The sequence below is a fragment of the Mixophyes fleayi genome, chromosome 3, assembly GCF_038048845.1.
Source record: "Mixophyes fleayi isolate aMixFle1 chromosome 3, aMixFle1.hap1, whole genome shotgun sequence".
Lineage (NCBI taxonomy): Eukaryota > Metazoa > Chordata > Amphibia > Anura > Limnodynastidae > Mixophyes > Mixophyes fleayi.
In genome coordinates this window covers 122,159,516-122,165,973 of record NC_134404.1, presented here as the reverse complement: position 1 = coordinate 122,165,973, position 6,458 = coordinate 122,159,516, and the positions used below count along the sequence as shown (strand labels likewise).

Genomic DNA, 6,458 nt, shown 5'->3' with positions numbered 1-6,458 from the left:
TTCCTGCTATTTATTCTGGACCCCTGCTTTACCATTCATATCTAAGTCTGACACTATACTTTAATTATCAGATGTGTCGGTAACTTTGTCCAATGACATTTTGGGCAATGTTTGAAACAATGGTTGTCTATTTAATTCTTTTGTTAAAGTTTTTAAATAAATTACTTTGCATAGTCCATGCATTTGCATTTCATTAGGTCAATGATATTTGAAGTAATCTTCCAGTAAGCTTGGTCAATGGATCCCTGGAAGTGACAAGAAGTGGTAGATATGTTGTTCTAGTGACAGATTTCCATCTCACAGTCTCTTATGACACTGATCATACCGTGGATGTGAATGTTCCAACTACTTATTTCAATGAAACTTGTGGAATGTGTGGAAACTTAAATGGTATCCAACATGATGACTTCTTGATGCCCAATGGACAGATGGCACAAAACTCTAATCAACTAGGACACAGCTGGAAGGTGGAAGATGATGATCAATTATGTAGCACAACTGTCCCTGAACCTTCACCTCCTACACCACTATGTCCTCCAGAGAAAGAGGAACTCTATGAAAGTGATGCTTTCTGTGGTTTGCTAACAGATACAGATGGACCTTTCCAGAAATGTCATTCAGTAATCAACCCAGACCGCTTCTTTGGCAGTTGTGTGTTTGATCTGTGTGTGCTTGGTGATGATACTTTGTGTAAAGCAATAGAAGCCTATGCTGATGCCTGTCAAAGAGTAGGAGTTACCATAGTTTGGCGCAACTCTTCTTTCTGTCGTAAGTACACTCCAGTGTTTACATGTCTTCAGAAATTAATAGATTATGCTAATATATTATGTTGTGTACAAATCACAAACATTACTAAAGGAAATTTAGTAATTACATCTATATATGAATACTATTTATTTATGGAGGACAGCTTCACTTTGAAGTTATTGCTTAGTTATGTCAAGTACAGTAAGGGGTTTACTGTTGTGCATGAGTTGATGGGTGAATTGTTGCTCTCTGTTGATAATATTTTAGTGATATTTTTTTTCAACTTGAAAATAAGGGAGGAAGTAAGATACATAAATTTATAATATTAATAGTTTCTTGGCACTGATAAATTGTAAATATACATCTGTGCAGTGGAATTCAGACCAGTTGGAGGAGGTATTGTGGCCCCGGTACCAAATTGGGTACCGGGGCATGACTTGCATAACTAGAATACAGAACAGAGAATAAGAACTTTTCAGCATGCGTAACCCATGACCCCTCTTCCTGTCAGGCTCTGACAGGTTAATCATTTACACTGCTAGTTTAGGGAAATGTTGCAATCCATATCATGACAGTTGTTAGAAATAAAATTTGCAGTGACAGCATGATCTGTAGAAAATATCTCTGCCAATGAGAATCTTGCTAAACCTAATTACTCAGTATCAAGTTATATTATGGTTTTGACAGATAAGATCAGGGTTATGGGTGTCAACTACATAAGCTTCATTACTATGGCAAGTAACATAAAAAAGGAGAAAAAGAAAAGCAATGGATTGCTAGAGCACTCCTATCCAAAATATGATATCATATGTTTAGGGCAAATGCCTTTATTAATGGTGTAATCTTAAAATGTTATCTCCAAACTGAGTAAACAGATACTGTTTATGTGTTAGGGCAAATGCCTTTATTAATGGTATGATCTAAATACATATCACTATTGAAACTACTAATACCCTCGTGGTAAAAAGTGAAATATAAAAGAGAAAAAGGAAATTAAATGTGAAAATAAGGAAACACCGAAGTGTATTAAAATTGTACCACGGATAGTGGACCCAGCATGAATAGCAGGGATCAATCAATATACCAAAATAATCCAATCCTGTTATCCTCTATCATAATAAGGGGTATATAATATATAAGGTGGAAAAATGGTACGATCCACATGTAATGGATAGCATACAGATGGTCTTATATAGATAGAAGGAAAAAATTAGGAAATGACCAAAAATTCCTTCCAACGGGAGAAAACAAAAGAGACAAATACAATTATATGAAATATTGCAGGGCTATTCAAATCGCTGCCTTTCTGTTCCCCAGAACATAGGTTGCATTAGTCAGCAGATCAGAAAATGTTTCAGATAATGATCACACAGATCAAAAGTATATATTATAACTGAGCTGCATCTATTAATAGTCATGTGATAGAGCGGGGTCTAGTCTGATAAATATTACCCCCATTAGTAATGGAGTTGTTGTCTCCCTATGTTGGTATGACTAAAGCAAGGTGGAATCATAATAATTCTATAGATAATCTAATATTGTAGTCTGAACCACTGTATGAATAATAGCAATTACACTGCTATTCCAGGTTAAATAAATCGCACTATTGATAATAATATTCAGGTAGTGACCACATAATGTTATCGGTCAGAGAGCGCACATTATGTGGTCAGTATTAATTAATTTATCAGTTTTTCCACACATATTTTCTATTAAAATTTGTAAACTAGTTGTCATTGGTACTGTTGTAGGACGTTTGGAATAACAGTTGTATTTGTTATAGTTCACTTTAAAACTTTTGACTAACTATTAGTATAGGATTACTGTATCTAAAATAGTTACTAAACACTACATAAGCTAGGTAATATGGTGTACAAATCCCAAGTGTTTGCAAGTGAAAGACAAGAGATATCTGCACACAGCAATTATTTTACATAAAAAATCCTGTTAAAATGCATATGATTTCAGATCTCTTTATTATACATAGAATAACAAAATTATTATTTTTTCTTGTTCTGTTTTAAAAGTATGTTGCATTTATACAAATATTTTTTTTAATATCTCCCTTTCTTAAAATCCTTTTTTGGCACGTGAACTGAATGTTAAAAAGATTTAAACTAAATTATTAAAAAATCCCTGAAAGAACAGCATCAAGTTGATTTTTTTAAAGGTGGAGAAAATGCGTAAAGAAACCTTATAAAACAATACGTGTGTATTGGTATTACATTCCTCATAGGATAACATTATCTGCTTTCTAGTCCATGTTTTTAGAAAAAATTCTGATAAATGCAGTAGAAAAGCACCCATATAAGGCATAGTTTGTTCCTTGTTAAATCTTTTTTAACACAATTATGGGAATGTTTAAATGGGAGAACATTCCGTTAAAACTTAGATATCTGACTTTAACATAACATAAATTAAAAAAAAACCTAGCAGCCATTTATTTGACAAATATATATCTAATATATAAACTAATATATATTTTAACATTTTTCACTTGTACTGGATACTACTAGAAATCTATGAAAACTTTATTGATATTTAATGGTTTTTACAAAATTCCAACACTTTCCTTTTATATAGTGAAGCCTAGTTATTTTTCTAATACCAATATCGTTGCTCCTAAATATTGGCTAATTAATATCCATTTCCACTATCTGCCTAATTGTAATATTTTCCTATAATTCAACCAGACTGTACTGATGATGAGAAAGACACAATTGCCAGCAACAGCTTCTGTGGACTAATCACTGACAAGAACGGTCCATTTAAAAACTGCCATGGTGTCATAGATGCTCTGGTATATTTCAATGATTGCGCATACGACTTGTGTGAATTGTATCTGGATCCTGGTACTCTGTGTCACAGTCTACAGTCCTACGCACAGTCCTGTCAGTCTCATGGAGTTACAATAAATCCTTGGAGAAATGATACCTTCTGTCGTAAGTGGAACATAAAATTATCATGCTCATTTAGAAATGTAAATAATATATGTAATTAAGATACTATTAATATATCATATGATGGGCAGTGCACTTGTATTTATACACTGCAAAAGTAGAGCTTGTCTCTATTTGAAGTTATTGTTCCTATGTTACTTGTGTACATCAGCCACCCTTTGTGGTCAAGATGACTCTTACTGTGATGAAATATGCCCAGAGTGTACGCTTAACCAATACTAGTTGTACAAAGGGTATTTGGGTACAGTGACTCAGTGTACATAAAATTGACACTTTGAAAATCCACAGAACCAATATTGAGAATTTACTTAGTCAAAATTTATATGAGCTAAAGGGGAACTTTGAGTCACTGACTTGTGGCGGACATTGATATGCGGCTTGCACCTGAATTCAGACCAGTTGGAGAAGGTATTGTGGCCCCGGTACCAAATTGGGTACCGGGGCCACTCCACTACGCAGTCCAGATAGCTGCGTATCAGATATTAAACTACATTCAGTGTTGCTGCCAAAGAAAAAAATAATTAAAATGCCCTGTCATCATCGAAAACAAGAGGTAATGACGCGCTAGAACTCCACCCTCTATATGCTGCAGAGGATGGAGGAGCAGCCATCTATGCAGTGGAATTCAGACCAGTTGGAGGAGGTATTGTGGCCCCGGTACCAAATTGGGTACCGGGGCCACTCCACTACGCAGTCCAGATAGCTGCGTATCAGATATTAAACTACGTTCAGTGTTGCTGCCAAAGAAAAAAATAATTAAAATGCCCTGTCATCATCGAAAACAAGAGGTAATGACGCGCTAGAACTCCACCCTCTATATGCTGCAGAGGATGGAGGAGCAGCCATCTGTGCAGTGGAATTCAGACCAGGTGGAGGAGGTATTGTGGCCCCAGTACCAAATTGGGTACCAGGGTCTCTCCCCTACGCAGTCCAGATAGCTGCGTATCAGATATTAAACTACGTTCAGTGTTGCTGCCAAAGAAAAAAATAATTAAAATGCCCTGTTATCATCGAAAACAAGAGGTAATGACGCGCTAGAACTCCACCCTCTATATGCTGCAGAGGATGGAGGAGCAGAAAAATGCCATTCAAGCCTACACAGCCACCTACGATGGGCCACGTGTTTGTGCCGCCCACTTGCGTCGCTTAGCTTAGACATTCTAGCTACCTCGGTGCAACGTTTTGGACTAAAAACAATATTGTGAGGTGTGAGGTGTTCTGAATAGACTGGAAATTTGTGGAAATGATTGTTATTGAATGTTATTGAGGTTAATAATAGCGTAGGAGTGAAAAAAAAACAAAAAAAACTGGATTTTAGCACTTTTTATGCTTTTTTAAAAATAAATCAGAACCCAAAACCCTAAATCAGAACCAAAACCTTTCGTCAGGTGTTTTGGCAAAACAAATCAGAACCCAAAACCTCAAGCTAATCAGAACCCAAAACCCAAAACCCAAAACACTAAAAGTGGCCGGTGCACACCCCTAATTTGTATTGATGCGTGCAATGAACAAGAATTAAATTAGTAGCTCAGTATACACGTATTTGCTACTCTAATTAAACATTATTGGGAACTCTTTGCTTATCATCTATTTACAAATGTGTGAAACTGAGGCTCCTGCACGTTATGTGGAAATAGAAAAGAAACTTTTTTACTGGTTCACAGCGGTGTGCTAGGGGATTTTTTCTGTGTGTGTCTCTAATTAAACATGCCTCATTTTTCCTCTTATCTCCATAATATATTTATTATTAGACCAGCAGTAAATCGTTAATATGTAATAGGAAGATCCTAATTATAAGCTCTGTTATAATAATACTGGGCCTTTATTCGATGTCTGAAACATTTTTTTTAAGTTAAATTAGATTCCTGTATACTTCTCAGCAATATTTAATCATGTTGTGCTAATTACCCTTCTTTTAAAATCCATTTATTACCTTGTTTACAGCCCTGAAGTGTCCATCAGACAGTCATTATGAGCAATGTGGTACAGCATGTCCAGCAACATGTGTCAATCCTGGATCACCATCCAACTGTAATCTTCCGTGTACAGAGGGATGTGTCTGTAACCCAGGATTTTTTCTCTATGATAACAAGTGTGTTTCAAGCAGTCAGTGTGGATGTTGGGAAAATGGTAAACATTATCCTGTAGGCTCTGAATTCTGGACTGATGACACTTGCTCTACAAAATGCATATGCCCCTCAGCAGGAAGCAGTTTAGTCTGCAATTCCACTTCATGTCTATCTGGCACATTTTGTGGTATAATGAATGGAGTTCCTGACTGTTATGGGTTCACTTTTGGTAACTGCATAGTCTGGGGTGACCCTCACTACATCACGTTTGATAAAGAAGCATATGACTTTATGGGAATATGCACCTATACTCTGTCCAAGCTTTGCACCAATTCTACTTATCTTCCCTACTTTAACATTGAAGCAAAGAACGAGCACCGTGGGAATTCAAGAGTATCTTGGATACAGAAAGTTATAGTAGAAGTTTATGAGTACAGAATAACAATTGTTGAAAATGAGCCCAGTCGTGTTTTGGTAAGTTTAAGAGAACATTCTAAAATCTCTGTTATAATGAAAATGTTTATTGTTGAGTATCTTTGATCTAACATAGTCCATGCATTTGCATTTTATTAGGTCAATGATATTTGGAGTAATCTTCCAGTAAGCTTGGTCAATGGATCCCTGGAAGTGACAATAAGTGGTAGATATGTTGTTCTAGTGACAGATTTCCATCTCACAGTCT

At 35.9% G+C, this 6,458-nt stretch overlaps 1 long non-coding RNA gene across 1 annotated transcript; it reads right to left on the bottom strand.

Annotated features, from left to right (window-relative positions):
- Positions 1–4,353: 4,353 nt before the first annotated feature.
- On the bottom strand, positions 4,354–4,932 carry LOC142143978 (uncharacterized). The gene is made up of 2 exons (XR_012689621.1): positions 4,865–4,932; positions 4,354–4,553 (listed from the first exon to the last, which is right to left on the bottom strand). It is a non-coding gene; the product is annotated as an uncharacterized LOC142143978 (long non-coding RNA).
- Between the last annotated feature and the right edge of the window lie 1,526 nt (positions 4,933–6,458).